The sequence below is a fragment of the Harpia harpyja genome, chromosome 2, assembly GCF_026419915.1.
Source record: "Harpia harpyja isolate bHarHar1 chromosome 2, bHarHar1 primary haplotype, whole genome shotgun sequence".
Lineage (NCBI taxonomy): Eukaryota > Metazoa > Chordata > Aves > Accipitriformes > Accipitridae > Harpia > Harpia harpyja.
In genome coordinates, this window is record NC_068941.1 from 31,947,869 (window position 1) to 31,965,813 (window position 17,945).

The 17,945-nt window shown below is 36.4% G+C and overlaps 1 long non-coding RNA gene across 1 annotated transcript; it reads left to right on the top strand.

The window, feature by feature from the left end:
- Window positions 1–8,497: 8,497 nt before the first annotated feature.
- On the top strand, window positions 8,498–17,506 carry LOC128152457 (uncharacterized). The gene is made up of 3 exons (XR_008238661.1): window positions 8,498–8,601; window positions 15,628–15,749; window positions 17,417–17,506. It is a non-coding gene; the product is annotated as an uncharacterized LOC128152457 (long non-coding RNA).
- Window positions 17,507–17,945: the final 439 nt, after the last annotated feature.

Sequence of the window (17,945 nt, forward strand, 5' to 3'; positions counted from 1 at the left end):
ATAGGGAAGGGAATCGGAGACAGTGTGGTGTTTTGGGTTTATTTTTTAAACACCATTGCTGTAGTTCATCTTCTAGTTGATAATAGCATCAAGATATTTGTAGCTTCATGGAGAGCTTTGGAAGAGATGATGTGATTTTTGCCTCTTAGAATAAATGAAATAACTTACAAGGTGAGCCTTGGAAGGTGGTCTTACTGTAATGCAAAACTATAAGCTCTAGTAATTTATTTCATAGCCCTGGTTTAGATTTTTACCTTCTAAAAAAATAAAGCTGACCATTCTTCTACACAGAGCAATGACAAAGTGCAAGATTCTTATGTTTCAGATAATGACTCTTTAATAGCCCTTAGTGTTTCATAATTGATAGTTACCAAGATCAGTGGACGAGCAGCAAACTTTCTTTAAATCTTCAATGAGGCTCATCTTTTGGGTGTTTTCTGGGTTTTTAAAATGTTTTTGTTTGTTTGTTTGTTTGTTTGGGGGGGGGTGGTTTGGGGTTTTTTTGTTTGGTTGGCTTTTTTATGTGAGCCAGTGAGTTCATAATTTATTTCTCATAAGGGCTGTGGTTCCAGTAGTGGGAAGATTAATATAGCATGCACATTCTATAGGGTGAGAACACTAAAAGGGATTATGGCATTGTAGTGAGAAAAATGTTGAAACTTTATTTGCAGTGAGACTATAATGGCTGCTGCAGTCATAATTTTTATAAACAGGGAAAAGGAGCAGCAATAGGAAGGGGTGTGGGATTCTGTTGTTCTACAGAATTGGGAAGATTGGCATCAGATTCTATCTTAGGTTAGCACAGGAGGGAAGAATACCAAAAAATCAGAATAAGGTCAAAATAAATTTAGAACTGGAAAACATTTTACAGAAAGACATTGTAATGCTCTATCATTCATTCAATTAATTCAAAAAGAAACTGAGAAGTGCCCAAGTTAGGTTAAAGCCGGGGAGAAATAGAGATCTTTGATCTAGAGAGAGACAGCAATAGTGTCTCAAAACTGGTCAAAGAAATTCAAATGAGAAATAAGGATGTATTTTGTAGTGAGGATGATTACCAGTTGGAACAGATTACCTAGAGATGTGGTAGTTTCTCTTGTTTCATAAAAAAGGCATGTGCCTTTGAAAGGTGTTGTAGACAAAACTGGGCATGATGTAGGAGTATCCAGGTGAAATACCATAGGTAGCAGGAGGAGCTATACAAAGGTATACAGTTGATCCACGGGAAGGTTCCTCTACAGAATATATTCATCTGTACTATAATTTGTCCTGAATGAGAAGTTCCCAGATTGTGTATGTCACTCTGACTGCAGTGGCAAAAGAATGTGACCTGCAGAAGCATTCAGCTGTGACCAAATTCTTATTCCTTATAAGGTTGAGGGGAACATAAGCAGGCTAATGATGTCAGAAGAGGAACAACGTATTTCCTGATTATGCTGCCTGGTGGATCTATGAACTCTAGAAAAGCCAGCGGGGGTAAATGCCTGGTGGTTTTGTGGCTTCATTACAGAAAAACTCTTGGAATATGGAAATCATAACAGACAGGCAGGCAATTCTAGTGGGAACTTGTTCATGATTAAAACTGTTAAACTGTGTTTTAGCTCTTTTAACTTATTTCAAAAGACAGTGCTGCTCACTATTGTTAAGTTTAAATTTTTGTTTACCCACCATTGTTGGTAATGGCTTATTAAAAGTTTGAAAATATGTTTATTATTAACCAGTATTATCCATTATGCATTTGTTTGGCAAGTGTGAAATGCACACATATGAATGGTTCTAATACACAGCTTTGGCTTTGTGTTTGAAAGCTGATCACCTGGAGTTTTTGCTGATTTCCAGTAACTAGTGTCAATAACTGTTTGCTGTGAATGTCAGATGAACGAGAGTACCTAGGAGAGGCATACCTTGATTTCAGCAAGAAATGTATGAAGATGGAAGGGACATTTAGTTTAGAAGTTTACCTAATCCTAGCAGAAGATGTAATTGCAAAGAAAAAAAAAAAACTTTAGGAAAATTAGTCTTTGTTGTAACAAGATATTAATACAGGCTTTGAACAAAAAATAGTTCAATGTAGTTTATAAGGATGGAAATAAATATCTGTGGTAGTGAGGGACTTTAAAAACTCTTAGAACAGAAGTGTTTGTACACAGAATTGTTGCATTTTTGCTAGGCAAATTCAGTTCCTAAGCTCCCTCATGTGAGGCATTTCTAATTTTACGCAGCTGAAATTTAGCATGCCAGCTGCCAGCCCTGATTGCTGTGTTTTTTGTTGCTGGGAGAGGGTTGGAACTCCTCATTTTTGGAGAATTCTTGCTCATAAACTGCAAATTATTCGTCATTGTGGTTGAAAAAAAAAAAATTTCCTTGAGTGTTTTGGATAAAGCAGGGTGAGTCTCCCTCTTGTATTCTTACTAATGTTTTTAAGTGTAAGGGCGGCATGGCAACTTGTAGTATACAAAGTGTCTTCAAAAGCAAAGTGCTGATTCACTCCATAGAGGTCAATGGTGCAAACTCAAAAACTGGTAGGGGAAAACAGTGATGTTAACACAGAGAGAGCAAGCTGCCCTCTGGAAATTGCTTGTTGTGTGCAAGTTCTTGCTTCTACTGCCTCATAGTAAGTTTCCTCTCTTGCAAAAGGAGTAACCCAAGTTAAGTGTGCACATCTGTGGTTCTTTTGGAGTAGTAGGCTTGCTGTAACCACACAGTCCAGCCCCCACCAAAGTAACTTTGTTATCTGGTGGTATGAAAACGTGTAGAAAGTAAACAACTTTTATATAAAAATCATGGGCCTTATGTACTCTATTATGCCACTGTGATGTTACTGTTTGTTATGCAAAGAGCTGTAACAGTATAAAGTAGGTGCACGTAGACAGAGATGGGGAATAAAATAACTCCTGTCCCTGCCATGGTCAGAATACTTTTCCTGTTTGATGGAAGCAAAACCTTTTTTTCGCACTGCAAGCACTGTTACAAGGAATATTTCCATTGCTAACCTAATACCATACTTTGAATAAATCCTTAGTTACAGCCATTTATTAAAATCCTGAGACTTCTGAAGTATGGATTTGGATGTCGCCTTTCACGCTACTAATAGGCCTAAAGGGGAAAGGCGGGGTGGAGGAGTGCGCTCCAAAACCACCCAAGTTTGAAGGTGGCCATTTTTCAGATGGTTTCAAGGCTTTTGTATGTATTTGTATTCAGGCACACATAATCACAGGATTGCCATTTGAAGAGTGGATTGTTAGCTGGCTAAAAATGAAGTATGTATAGAATCACATTGATATTCATATCAAGTGGATGTATGTATCATATCATTGCCTACTACATAGTCATCTTGTACACAAATTGATATCAACTGTCTTGTATAGAATGCTATAACTGTTTAAATGTGCTGTTAATTCTGAAAAACAAACTTATTTTGCCACAGAATATTCTATGCCATCTTAGAAATGTAGAGTATTAGGATACATCTAAAAATCTCTACATTAAAAAATTTGAAAAAATGAAATCTATATAAAGTCTCTCTAAAAATCTATATAAAATACAGATAAACTATTGTATACTTTTGAAGTGCATGAACTTAATACCCTCTTCTCTGTATTCAATATACTGGAAAATCCATCCAGAGTGTATAGGATATTATACCTATTCATGCTTTTAAATTGACACCCGAAGATAACATTTTAAAATCAGTACAAAACAAAAACAGTACGAAGTGGGCTGTTATTACATCAAATTGTTGAGAGTAATAAGAATTATAGAGAACTCAATGGCTGTTTTATTGCTGGCATACGTTGCCCACGCCTGCTGAAATGAATGCTGCCTATTGGAGTTAACTGGGAAGCAGTCTGCTAAAGACCTAACAGCCTTTCAGTATCATAGAAGAAAAAAACATTGCAAGATAAGAAAATATAATGGTAATAAGGCATCCTGTGATGAAAAACAAATGCTGAGTACATTTGGTGTCCTGTTTTCGGATTTATAAACTTTTTTAATTCCTCTATACTCTTTCCATGCTTGAAAGAAAACTATACTGTCATTTACCCTAAGAACAAGGTCTGAGGAGGTGATTTGATTAATCTTGACAAGTAATGCTAGATATAGTTGTAGGAGGAGGTCAGAGATTTACATGAACACCACCTGGATCCATTAGTTTTACTATGAATAGCATAGTTTTGTTTGTTAATTAACTCTGGGAGAACTTATTTGTTCCATGACATGCAAAATTAAATAAGCAAACAAAATACGTAGTTTTCTCTGATTCAGGAATTTAATGCAATTAAAATGTTTAAAAAATATATTGTAAAGGCTGCTTAAATCTTTTAATGAATAAGAGACTTTTTTTTTTTTTTTTTTTTTTTTTTTGTATGATGAGGACAGCATAATCCTTTCCCCAGAAGGCCTTTCTATCAAAAGAGTTTCTTTATAAATTCCTCCTGTGTCTTGGTATTATGTAAGCTAAGAGTTCCTTGGCTATAATAAATATTGGTTAGCTGACCTTTTTAAACAACAATTTAAATAGTTTGGTTTCAGCCCGAAGTTATTTGTAAATGAAGCAAATGAAATTATTGCTTTTATTTATTACTCACATTGAGTCAATTCATTTTTCCATAAAAATTAGTTTATTAAGATGTAACATTGGACCGAGAAGTAAAGATATCCGATTTATTATTCATCATGCAAGGTTATGGTAGAATAGCCCTAATAACACATGCAAGAGTGCTATAATTGTAGTTTTTATATTCTAAGGGCATTTTTAAGACTCTCTGAATCTTTGCCCAATCATCTTTTCACAATTTGAGACCAAATCCAAGCTCTTCAGGAAGAGAACTGATACGCGTTCTAAGACTCTGGTAAAGTAAAACACTAGGATCTTTCACCAGAATGCCTACTTAAACTTACGAATATTAACTCCTTTTTTTTTGCTTTAGGCTTAAGTGACAACTAAACCGAAAAGGACCTGGGGTTCCTAGGAGACAAGGAGGACATGAGACAAGTGTGGCTGTGCATTGACATACTGGAGCAAGTCCAGGGGAGGGCCACCAGGACCATCAGAGGACTGGAGCACACGAAGCAAGAGAAGGTGGGGGAGCTGCCTTTGTTCAGCTGTTGAGAAGGCTAAAGGGAGACCTTGTGTCCGTCTACAGCTATCTAATGGGATAGTTTAGAGAAGATGAAGACAAACACTTCTTAGAGGTACATAGCAAGAAATAAGAGGCAACTGACACAAGTGGCAACAAATGAAATTTTTAGTCATTAGAAAAAACATATTCACAGCAAGGGTAGTCAAATATTAGAAAAAGCTGCCCAGAGAGGAGGTGAAATCTCCATCCTCGGGGGTATTCAAAACTCAACTGGACAAGGTCCTGAGTAACCTGCTTTGAACAGGGGGCTGAATCAGATGAACTCCAGAGGTCTCTTCTAACCTAAATTATTCTATGAACCCTGTGGGAGAAAAGGGAAGAACGGAAAGTTTTATTTAAAGAAAAAAAAAATATCTTATTGCTCAGATGAAAATTACTAGTTGCTATGTTAAAACTGACCCATGGAAGAAAATCTGGACACTTTGAGGGAGATGCTTTGGAATAAAAATACTTGCTTTTGTTTGTTCTAACAAAGCTAGATGTATGATTTCCCCCCCCCCCATCTTATAAGAAGACAAAATTATTTATCTTTGTACTGTATCACCTTCCTCAGCTGTAGAAGAACATCTGTTCCATGGGAGTTACTATCTCTTCATTAATCTATATCTTCAGGTGGCAAAAAAAAAAAAAGAAAGAAAAGAAAAGGTGAACTTCAGGAAAAACTAAGGAAAAATACTGTCTTCTGAATTGTTTTCTCACTGTAGTCTTTCTCTCACTTTAAGGAAGAAGGTTATCCTTGCAAACTAAGAAAAGGCTTTGAGGCCAAAGATTGGTCAGTATTAGCATGCCTTAGACCTCCTATGTTTTCCATAAAAGGACTCAAATGTTTTTAAGCTCAAGGCTAGGTTTTACTACAATAAAAAAACCAAAAAAATTAACTTTTTGAGTAAAGTAAATTAGAAGTGATTGATAAGGAGAGGCATGACAGGTTTAAAGATTTCCCCTGCTCCCACTCCTCCCCAATTCTCCTGCCTGCTCTATTTTTGCAGGCTTGTCCTTACCATTGTCAATTCAGTGACTCTGTCCCCTATACGAAGTTTCCTGCTGGAGCTCTTTGGCCTGCTGCATCTTGTAATCCATCTGGCCTTCTTCCATCAATCGTGCCTTGTATCTGCCAAGCACAGTCTTTTACACCCCTCTCCAAGTTGTCCACCTAATTTCTTAGAGGAGCAATTTAATGTAAAGAAAAAAAATAATAATCATCTTATCTGTCACACAGGGTTTAGGCACAAATACAGTTTCTCTTGGTATGAGCTTTTTCTGTAAAGAAGGGCTTGCAAAAGGGCACTGTACAGTTGCCATGAAGAGGGAAAATGGACATTAAACTACCATCTTGATTTGTTGACAGAAGAAGTAGCCTGAATTTAAGGAGGATTTACTTGGGTTGTTGGACAGCTGAGTTTCTGCACCTGTAAGTCAAAAAGTAATGAATATTTTGCTACTTGTTTTCCACTATGAACTCATTGTATTCAGGAAGGGAAAGAACAGAAGTAACTCCTTTCACCTGTATTCTTATTTTACAGGAAAATGAACATCAAGTGTATTTTGTACCAGAGCCCAACTGTTGAACAACTATGCACAATGCTTTATTATTTCACTTTTCTCTTGGCCTTTTTTATGATCCTATTGTTTCCAGATGTGTCCATTCCAAATAAATATCTACCAACTTTCCTTGGAGCAGTCAGAAACCACTAATGAGCTGTCACATAGCAGCTGTGTCAGACTACTACCTGTTTTCAACCAAATTCTCGGCTCTTCTTGTAACATTTCTTAAGAGCATCTGTTCCAAAGCAGCACTGGATATTTTTGATTTCCGATGAAATGAAGGGTGACTAAAGCACTCAACATCATGCAGAATCAGCTTCATGAAGATATCCAAGATGGACCTTTGCTAATGTGTTTTCAAAATGTCAGTTAGTGACATATTTGTTGCACAAAACAGCCAAAGGCTTAGGTCTTGTTCGAGTTCATGTTATAGAACAATAGGCAAAATCAGAAAGATCACATCCTAGGATGACTGCGCTGGGTTAGGATGTGTTTTTCTTTTCCACTTATTTCTGTTGCTTTGAATGTCATAATTGGTCTCCTCAGTGGGCTGACTTTGACTAACTGCTGTCATGCATATGCTCTTTTCACTGCCACTTTCTTCTCGTCCCACAGACGGCTGAACAAGTTGCATGCCAGAAGCTTGATGGGAGCTGGAAAGAGCATGAAAGTGTCCTTCCTGGCTTTATTTCAATATCTTTGCCAGATCCTGATGTTGGGTGGAACCCGGAAAGTATTCACATAGAAAAACAATTAAGAAAATACCATGAACAGTATTAATTTTGGTTTTAATGTGAATTTATCTGACTCATTTGAACAGTATTTATTTCAAAGACTCAGAAACACTTTTTTTTTTTTTTTTTTTAAATTAACAATGAAAATGTACTACTTGTTCTTTTTTGTAGGTACTAAGCGAGCTGGATTCAGAGTAAAAACTTTATAGTTCCTTAAATTCAGAGGGACAAAATTGGCTTCAGAATAATGAAATTCATCCTGTGTTGTAAATATTGTACATGCTTGTTGCTTATAATAAGGATTATATAGTATAATAAACTATATAACAATAATTATTTTGTAACAGTCTATGGTTCAATAAATGCCTCATATGCATATTGACATAGGTGAACTGATAAGTTCCAAAGGAATTCAAACAACTTTGACTACTTTGACTAAGATTGACCAGCAATGGATGAATAATGCATGTGGATACATTGGAGACTGTAGAAACAGAGCCTCTATACCTTAAAAGACATATAGAATTCTTCATTGTAGGTGCTGTTCATCTGCCTTTTTCTCTTTGACACAGTTTTGTAAGTTTTCCCTCCAGCTCTAGCTCCTGAGTCATTAATTTTCTTAACTTCAACTATGCTGTGTTTGCCTTACAAAAAAGCACCTCCTACCAATTGTCTCACCTTTTAGGCAAATGACAATGTTGAGCAGCAGTAATGTTTTTTGATTCCCTTATTCTACTTTGATCATGGTGAGTATAATTCTCTTTTAGCTGGAAAATTGAAGATTGAATTGTGCTTAAGAAGGCTTCTCTTGAAACAGGAGCAGCATGGCTGAGTAACACTTCAGTCATGGGGTAAGAACATAATAAAAATGTCAATAGATAATCAGTTGTAACACTTACTGCAGTAGTGCTACATATAGTTGTATGTACCTTTTCAAAATTCTCTATTTTTGTTATGAAAAGCATAGACTTGCATCACACTGCAGAGATTGGGAATTCTGAGACTTCTCTGCCAAACTTAATGTCAGAGAATTTCCTCTCTTGAGAGCACTCATTATCCAGATTCCAACCTCTAAAGGTGACCAAGTGAACTAGAAACATTATCTCTTCAGGAATGGGAATGTAGGATTCCATATTTCTACTGTTCTTCCAGAAAAGAGTGAAACATTTCTAGAAAAGGTAAACCTACTTGTTCATTTTTTCAGACAAGTATGTTGTAGAAGCATGAAGTCCAAGTATGATCTTGTCCCTTCCTCTGTCTTAGCATATATCTGGTGATTAATCTGTTTTCTTTTACTTTAATGACCTGATTCTTTACTGCATTGTTTGAGTAAACATAATCAATTGGGGCCTAAACTTTGCTCTGTGGCAGATACCCAGTTAGGCTTATGCTGAAATATTTACTGAGCTCAAGCCTTAAAAAAAAAAAAAAAAAAAAAAAAAAAAAAAGGCAGGGGGCAGGGTCAAACTTGAGACCATCTTAAAACTTAGAGAAACATTCAGTGAATTTGCAAAATAATTTTACTCTTGGTTTGGCTGTTGCTTCCTTATTTTGAGTATTCTGATATAACATGTCCATTACCTTTCTGTTTGAATTTTGGCTGAGTGAGCCATCGTGTAAATTGTATAATGAGTCGAAACCACCTGTTCAGCATTTGGCATCTTCATATTCCATATGAAGACTGAGAATATAGCACTTCAGCTATCAGTTATTCTGGCATTAAGTAAGGAACCAATGAGAACAGGTTGGGAATGCTGTTGCAAACAATTTTAACCACCATTTTACTGAGAGGAAGTTACAGACACTGAAAGCATGCTGCTGGTGGAGAAGGATTTAAATGTAGAAGTTATGCTGGTAAACTTTTTAATATAGCTTAAAGGCAAGAAAGCTAAGGGTAAAGGGGAAGTGAAAAAAGTTAATAATTTCCTGAGCAGTGAGGTACAGATTGACGTCAACAAGCTTTTCAGATCAGTGCTGATAAATAATTCCAAATGAAGTTATTAATCTCATCTGGTAAAATCTCTCACTTGTTCCACAGTGAGTTTCAGGAAGACAGGGATCAAAGTATTTGCTTTTGCATTTTGCTAGGAAAACTATTCATCCCAAACCCCTTCAAGTCAATAGAAGGACTATTTTTCTACTAACAGCGAGACAGTCATCGTTAGTTGCACTGAGTACCCTGTTAATTTGCAAGTGATATGGAGGATTATTATATGAATAAAAGGATAGAATTTAATAAGTCATATATAGTTCACAAAGTTATTGACCAAGCTATAGTTACAGGAGATTTTGTGCAACTGGCATAATATATATTGATAAACTAGTAACCCACTTGTTGGACAATGAACATTAAACCCTGGTGAATAGTTTGCATCAAGTGCCTGAATGGTTTGGTTTTTTCTGTGTTATGTCTGTGAATGTCTGGTGTATTTACCAGAACTGGTCCTTCTACAGTGGTTTGTTTGTTTGATGTGGGTTACTCACTGATAACAAGTATCATTTGTTATTTGAGGCATAGGAAATAAGAAATCTGGAACTGGCTTGCTGTACTTTTTAATGCCTGAAAACTTCCAGGTCAGATGTATTAGTTAAAAAACAAATTAACAGCTCCCACCCACCCCTTCAACCCTCCCCCCCTACCCCAACCAAAAAAAAGCCCCCAAACAAAAGAGCCCCAAACCAAAAGACTGCAATTGCAACTGCTTCAAGAGGAAAAAAAGTACATCTCTGTCCTAGCACTCCTGTTTCGTACTTGTCCAAGTGTTCTGGGTACACTGTTCTTACTCTAAACATAGTAAATTCAACCCCAAAAAGAAGGGCTCTCATGATTAAGAGCTAGGCTGGATCTTGAAGGAAATTAATTTGGTTTCACTGCCGATTTCCTAGGTGAACTGGACCAAGGCACTGTGTCCAGACGTTCAGAGGTGCCTAGCTGAGAGGGATGCAGCTGTCCCACAGGGTGGAGAGCTCATGCTGCTCTGTCCTACCACAGCTATTGCTTCTGCCTTGTTGGTGAATCCACCCCACCTTAGGCATCTATCTCCTACTGGTTTCATTGTTCCTAGCCTTGTATTATCTGTCTGTTGATCTCTGTCTAGAAGGAATCTTTTCCTCACTATTTAAATGCTAAGTTTTCTGTGTAAGTGCAACCCCACTTTTCTGTAGCTGCTAGTGAATGCTGTAATACAAATAATCATCCTTTTATGTGGTTGAATTAAAAGACACATCTGGCAAAGCTGATGCAGAGAATAAATGACTATACTATTCCTACCTCCTCAATGGGTAATTTTTAACTCTCCTAGACTCTATTTCATTAAATATACAGGATTATCAAGTGTGAATTAGTGATGAATAGTATATCAGTACCACAGTAGTATTGTGGCTTTAATGTAGTAGCTGTGTAACAGCAAAGTATTTACAACACATTTTCACTTCTAGAGCTTGGTTTGGCCCTACTGTGCCCCTGCTCATCTCTGTGCCCATGCTCAAACCCTCCCAAAACTATGTGCGTTGATACTTTACACATTTCTTTCTATGTCTACAGCTGGCATTGCTCCTGTCTCTTTGGCAAGGACTTGGAGCAGAGCTACTGTGTTGGTGTGGTCAATGCAGTTCTGCTGGTGGGAGTTGTGTTGATGTAGGGGGTTGCATGTGCCTAAGTGACAGGCTCAGCTCCCCCTGCCATCTTGAACTGCAACCTTTAGAGGGGATGAAGTTCCTTAAGGACAGTTTTAGTGGACAGACATGGGACTAGGCAGTATAGAGAAAAAAGAAGTTCCCTAATATACCTGAAGAACTACTAATCCTGCCTTGGAAAGGTTTAAGAGGGATGGGAAACTGTAGCATTAGTGTCAAAACAAGATTTCAGTGGTACCTTGCTTATCTTCAAAAATGCATTTTGAATTTATTGGAGGTTTTCCACTGACAGTAGTTGGTTGTTGGTTTATCAAGGTCATTATAAATTCAGTTAGCAGTGCTGTTGTTTTTTTTTTAGAAACTTTTAAGTTCCTTACCGAATATATTGCCCACCTCATTTCCCATCTTTTTATTGTATCTGGTGGCCATTACAAGTCAATGGCATGTAAAATTACATTATTAGATCAAAACCACTCTTAGAGTATTGTTGCATGTATCAGATACATTTACTCCAGTATTGCTAATATCTTGCTTGCTAATATATGCATTTATTCAGAGGATCACATGAAAAACATTAACCTGTAATCACTGTACCTAAATGCAGACAGTTTTCAAACCTACACAGGGGTTTTCACTGACTCACATTGGAATATGGGGCTATTGGGGCTATGTTTGCTCTTGTTTAAGCAGAGACAAATCATAAACAACATTATGCAAATTCAGAGAGATCTTCGACAGTGTCACTGTGTAACAATACAACGCAGATGACCAGAGCAGAACTAAAACACTGCCATACAGGCATATTTAAAAGTAGTAAACAGTTCTTAGTATTCTTCTTCAGTATTCCTTAACTGGTGAAGTGAATGAGCGGGAAATCGAGGAAAAGATGTGATATACTGATGGTACATAGCAAACAGTTGAAAGTCAGACTAGATCCCAGATACTTTGCTTTCTAATCTGTTGGCCTAATAATCACTGATTTATAGTATTAATAAAGGACACAAAAAGCAGATATCATTTAAGAACAGAAAGTTCATCAGATATTAAAAAGCTGTTCAGAAAGTTGACTATCTGCAGCCCCAAAAAGCCATAGGTAGTGTTGGCAGTGTTTGAGACAAAGCAGATAATCCTCACTAGTTTTTAACTTGATATGGATCCTAAGACCAGTAATAAACCCAATCCTGAACTGCTTTCTCAGGCAAAACTTCCACTGAAGTTTCTTTGTTTGAGTGAAGACCAGAGGATGTGACGTTTTTTGTGATTAAACTCAGCATTAAAAAAATCTCTTCCCCTAGTCTTTGATGTTTACTTCACAGTTTGTTCTAACAGATTCTCCTTTTAATAATTTGCCTCCAACAGCATGGCAGCTTCTGTTGGATAATTCATAGTATTCATGAAAGATTATAGCAGTGAATGGACCTCACTGAAGTGTTTTGAATCATTAGCGATTCAGAAAATAAACATGGTTTTTTTCATTCAGTCTGGATCCAAACTGTTGGAGTAAACAGCGCTTTTTTTGTGGAATGGACATTGCATAAAGACACTCAGCTAGACAACAGTGCACCAAAATTGTATGTTTAAAAAAATTCAATGTCAGTGGTTTGTATTCTAAAAATATTGTAGAAATAATCTATGGCCAAAAAACCTGTGCTCAGCTGTAGCACAAGAATAATTTGCCAAACAATCAGCTGAAGCAGGAGGTTCCAATTTTGCAGAGATTTAGGGGCTTCTGGCAGAGAGGAAAGCTGTGTTATATACATGCTGACAAGTATAAGATAAGCAAGCTTTCCACTTGTTGGTTTAATTACCCTCCAGTGCCCATTTGTGATAGCCACTTGGAAAGTCAGTACTGAGGATACAAGTTTAAGTCAGATTCTGCTAGTTATCAAGTAATTGTGCATTTTGGCAGGAAAAAAATAGGCTTAAAAGGGGTGAAAACTACTACAGCAGTAAAACTCAAAAGAAACATCTCTCTTTAAATCAGTTTCCAAACCTATGATCAGCAAAATTTCAAAACCAAAATACCTCTTTGCAAAGTGAGTCAAAGCTATTTAAGCATTAAACGATACTTTCCCATTTGCATAATAGACAACTAACAGCAAAGCTTCTTACTATCTGCTTTAATATACACAATATACTGGAAGGGATTTATAGTATGGGTTGAAAATGGAATTTTCTATATACATAACTCAATTTCTACTTGATGTCATGCGGGATTGAGACAGATTCTGTAACATTTTGATGGGGGTTTTTTTGGTTGGGGTTTTTTTTTTTTTTGGTTCCAATGACTAAGTCATATGAGGAAATACTACCTATCTGGTCAAGTAGTTATAATTTCCTACTCTTGGATATGAAGTAGTTGATCTTGTTACACAAGGAAAAAACAACTTAATTGTTTTGTGATATGCTAATACTGTAGAGGTTTGCCCTTGAGGGTGACATTCTATTCACATTAATAATACATAACTGTTTTCTCTCTGCCTTTCAAAAGTACTTCTGATATTTGTTTCAGTTCAAATTTCCAAGTTTTCACTGTCAATGGTTGAAAAGACCTTTTAATCATACCTTACATTTAATATTTAGCACTCTGAATTTTTCAATATAAATTAACCCCAAATTATTTGCAATTCTCATATTTAAATTTCTTTCCCATTTCATTATATTTTTGTAGTAGTGTAGAGGGCACAGTATAAGAGTCCATTGTTAACAGCTGTGACTTTATGTGTAATTAACAGCAGAGGACCACCTCTTTGGTCCATGACATGATGTAGCTTTAAGCCATGCTTTCCTGATTTGCTGTCAGAGAAAGAAGTCTTTGGGGACTGGATTCAAGCTGTTTGTTTGGTTTTTTGGTTTTGTTTTATTTTATTTTGTTATTACACAACTCCTAATACAGTAGGGCCATGTTCTCAGCAGGTCTTCCAGGCACTGTTGCAATATAGATACATAATAATATTAACTCTCTTTGACAATACATTCTTCTTCCAGTTAGCTATTGGTGTTATCAATTATTTTTTCTCCAACTGTACTGTGTTAGCTTCCATCCCCCTTCCCCTTCCATATTTATTTCATCATTTACAACCCTGCTAGGTCTTTTGTAAATGATTTCTCTGTTGTTAATGAAGTTCAGAATATGTCCTAGATCAATATAATATTCCATTTTTTCCTTTGTTGTTGTTAGCAAGTTCAAAGACAAATAGATCATTAAATATAAAATTGAGATACAAAACATTCTTATCCACTGTGATACTTTATGTAGTTGTGGTTTTTATTTTCTTCTACTTCCTTGAAAACTTCTGATTACAGTGATAGAGACTTGCTTAGGGTGTCATTTAGGTTGGTGGTTATGTGCCTTAGAGTAACCCTACTCTCTTAATATGGAAGAAGCTACATCAAATACATGCCTGTGAAGTCTGTACCATGCAAGTTATACAGGACAAAATTTTTCTTGGCATGGTCACAGAGCAGATTACTTATATTAGTAAACATGGTCAGTGAGTCTTCATCATTTGCTGTAAACCATAATTTAACATACTATAAGGATACTGCCTGTGAAGTCTCTGAAGCTGAGAAATGTTAGCAGCTGAAAGCATACTTCAGAACAGTGTCCCCAGCTGCTTGCTGTGTTCTTGTACTGTTCCCTTGTTATGTGTCTGACCACTTCTGGAGAAAGGGTATGGGAATCAATGGACTGTTGATGTGACCCCATATATCTGCTCTTATGTTCTACCAGTGTCGTAAATTTCCCACATCTGCATATCTTTGCAAAGGAGGGAGAGGAGGAGTTTAAGAGATAATATAGGCAAGTTTCCCAAGAATATACTTAGTTTGCATCAAGGTTCATGTGAAACAAAGGGATAAAAGAAAGAAAGAAAATAGAAATGAGGATATAGAAGCTCCCATAATGAAAGAAAAGAGAAACCCAGATCTCAATGAACTGGGAGAAGGAGAATTAGATTATAACTTTCCCAGAGTTCTGAAAAAGCTTGTATTAAAACTTTACGTAAAATACCAAGTATTTTTAGTATGTCTGTCTAGTCAGGTTGTCCCTCAAGAATATTTCAGGTAGTATGCATATTTAAGGCAAGGCAGAAAGCAAACTTGGGATGATTATGAGCTTCATTGCAATATTATTGAGGACTTTGTAACAAATTTCAAAGGAAAGGATAATTTGAAGGTAAGTGGAGTACGGAATTAAGTACAGAATGGGTTTACCAAATGTAGGTCACAGTCAACTAACCTGATAGTGGTTTTTTAAAATTATAATAACTGCCAATGCTATACACTCAGATCTCAATAATGATCTTCCTGAAGTGAAATACTGAAGTTAAGTAGACACCAGACTGAATTGGATCAGCTCCAGAGCTTGTTTGACAATGATCATGCAGTTCTTTCTGTTTGTCATTAACAAAAATAAAGTTGTCAGGACAGTTTGCTCTTTTGCTGCTGTTGGTTTCATTGGCTTTCCAGTGTTATGCTAATAAAACCTTTTGTCAGCAGATGCAAATGAGACCTCGTTTAGCAATAGCAGAACTTTTTAACAAAACTTTTTTTTTTTTCTCACGCAGAGTTACTTTTTAAGTGCTGAATGGAAACCACATGAAGAGACAGATATAAAAGTTCTTAATGCAAATCTGCAATGCTGTTTTTGCTGACTTTTTTTCCCCCTCCTGCTTTCATGTCCAGCCAGGTATGTCCTGTTAATGTAAGAGTCTAACCTTTCACAGATTCTTAGAAAACTCAGATGGGGTCTGAGAGATAAAAAGTTTGATGTTGTAATTTGACTAAGGTCAGTTGGAAAGAAAATGCAAATGAATCTAAACAAAATACAGGATATTCCTGCACTAAAGATCCAAACTTAATTGCTTACGTCCTTATTAAATGTCTTAAGACAGATTTGGAAGCTTATTTTTATGTTAAGAAAAAAGCCAAAATTTTCCTCCTTTATATGTATGATGAAATCTATTTTATTATGTCCTTAAAGGCACAGCATTACTGATATTTGAGAATGAAATTCTGTTGAACAGGAGGAAATTATGGCTGGGTTTGGTTACAACTGTGTAGCTGTCACAGGCTGCCAGGGATTCTCCATTAGCTGGAGTAGTAAAGGCTTGTGCTTTGAAGAAGAAAGTCTTACGTACTATTACCATTTCATTATGAAGTTCTTAGTTATAACTCATTTATTACAATAAATATGTTTACCAATGTGAGTTCAGTATAGTATGTAGAAAACTGTCATAAATGGCCTGTTCTGTAAATGAAGGCATGTTAAAAAGAATAATAATTCTCCTTAAATGACAGAAACTGAGCTGATGAGAAGAAACATATATAAAATGAAGAGCTGGACTGCAGTTACTCCTGTTTCCTTCTCTACATCCAGGCAGGAGGAAAAATGCAACCATTGTATCTCCCTTTCATTTGATTATCTTTGTAATCTGTGCTACATACTGAAAGCACTGGGTGTATTCGTTGGAAGACCACCAGAGTTATATAAATGTATTTCTGTTCACAGGGTATGAAATTAAAAGGTAACAGGCTCAAAAGAGAACATCAGAGAAGCTGAAAAATAGCAAGGATTACCACTAATCCTGTTTGAATGCACTGACATAATGACATATCCTAACACAAGTCAGGCCATAGGTTGGAAAAAATTATGCCAAACAGTGCATATTATCTGCAACCCTCTAACCTTTTCTATTTTATGTTGGAAAATACGTCCACCCTAGAGACTAAAAATTAATCTAGAAAATAGGAATGTCTTTGTTAAACCCCAGACAATTTATCATTCCTTAATTAGGATGTTCTTTAGTAGGTACATCTTTAATCAGAAATGAGACCTCTATTCTTATTTCCTTTGCTCTCTTGATGTCAGAAATCAGGCCCTTTAGGGAAAAAATAGAATTTAAAAGCAAATCCTGCAGTAGGAGAAGCCTTTTGTGTTCCTTAAGATTCTTATATTTTAAGTACCTATAGGAAATGCTTTTCATTAGATGAAGAATAAAAGAAGCAAATGTTATTCTGCATGCCCGTGTTTGGCATTTGATGATAAGCAGCCAAAAAGTCAATGTGACCCATATGTCCAAACAATATGCTGCTAGGCGTATTTTCTCTAATGCATTGCAAACGAGATCAAGCATTGTATAGTTAGCATATGCATTTATTCTCTCATATTTGCCTTTGTAGAAAATTACAAAAGAATATTTTGCAGAGTAATGTACTTGTTTTTTCTTCTTTATCTTTATTAGTCTTTTGCACAGAGGGCATACGTATTGTGATTGGTCCCCTTCCTTACAGCTGTTGTCAGCAAGATGGATGAGAAGTGATCGTTGTGAATTATTATCTTGTTTCATATTCTAGATTACCTGTGAAAACAGAAGCAGATGGTGGATAGCAGAAGGGATGTTCTAAGTATGGTGGTGTCTGTGGTGTCACATGATACATGAATTTTCCTCTTTGTTGTTATCTCCATCATGAGTGTTTCTCAGGAAGATCTCACTTCTTAAAAGAGCTTGCTGGTACCTGCTTGCAGAAAACATTTGAGCCTTCAAACTACAGGAGAATGTGAGGGAATTTCTAGGTGGGTGGCTTGACAGAATCATTTTTTATTTCATCTTGGTAGCTGTTCCTTTGCAATCCAGCTGAGTTCAACAGTTGTAGTGCAGGTAGAGAGGCAACCCTAACCTTGTCTGATGCTGTGATCCATGCCTGTCGTGGTTTAACCCCAGCTAGCAACTATTCACCATGCAGCTGCTCACTCACTCCCCCCCACCCAGCGGGATGGGGGAGAAAATCAGTAAAAGAAGTAAAACTCATGGGTTGAGATAAGAACGGTTTAATAGAACAGAAAAGAAGAAACTAATAATGATATTGATAACACTAATAAAAT